Genomic DNA, 1,039 nt, shown 5'->3' with positions numbered 1-1,039 from the left:
GCCCCCAGCGCGGGGCTCGCAGCTCTCGGCAGCCAGCCCTAATTATTTACAGCCGGCGTGGAGCCAGTGACCTTGCATGGGAAAAAAACCCGCTTGAGCCTCATTCAAATTCAGCCTTCCACCTCTATTACACGGGAACAGCTCCGGAGATGACAGGCTCTGCACCACGCCTATGCAGCAGTAAAATGCCTGTTTCTGAGCTGTTCACAGCATTTTACTCATCACGTGCTGCTCGCAGGCAGTGAAGGAACCGGCTCTTTAACCCGCCCCACGAGTCAGGATTTCTGCCCAGAAAACACCGCAGCATCCCAGGAGGGTGAATTTTGCACCCTGCGCTCGAAGCAGAACTGGTGGCAGTGAGCTGAGGCACAGCTCCTCCCCGGACACTCTCCAACCAGCCCTGGAGCCGCGGTGCCAGCTGGCAGGGGCACCAGACCCTCTGTGCCCAGAAGAAGGATTCTTGTGACTCGTGGCATCTGGCCATGTGCCACAAGAACATGGGGCTGGAGCAGCCTGAGGGTCCAGCCAGCCTCATTTCCATCTCCATCAGAGGACAGTAATTCACTTGTATCCAATACATCCTCCACCAGGGCGAGGCTCAGGGATTCCCTAAACCCAGGGCTGTGCCTGGGTGCTGTTTGTGACCCCTCGCAGAGCCCCGTGCCCAGGGCACGTGTTGGGGGCTGTGGGACAGCAGTGCCAGGGCTGGGCTGTCCCTGCTCCAGCCTGTCCTGATGGAAAGTCTCACTGAGTTAAACTGCAGCCCGGTAATCCCACCAGGCAGTCTCAGACAGGTAACTTCCTCTCCACCTTCATCCCTCACCTCTCCTTAGGTGCCTCCATCACATCCTGTATTTCCATCACACGGGAAAACTCAACACGTCCCAGGCCTCAGGAAACAAAGAGCAAAATGAGCAAACAGCCCTTCCCAGCACCCCCAAACCTGCCTGGCTGCACAGAGCAGCCCTGGCCCCTCCATCCCCTGCAGCCCTCGCTGGCAGTCCCCACCTGGCTCCCCTGCCCCACAGCTGCCCACGCA

Source organism: Geospiza fortis, unplaced genomic scaffold (assembly GCF_000277835.1).
Source record: "Geospiza fortis unplaced genomic scaffold, GeoFor_1.0 scaffold213, whole genome shotgun sequence".
Classification (NCBI taxonomy): Eukaryota; Metazoa; Chordata; class Aves; order Passeriformes; family Thraupidae; genus Geospiza; species Geospiza fortis.
The sequence above is the reverse complement of the archived record's forward strand: the minus strand, read 5'-3'. Positions refer to the sequence as shown.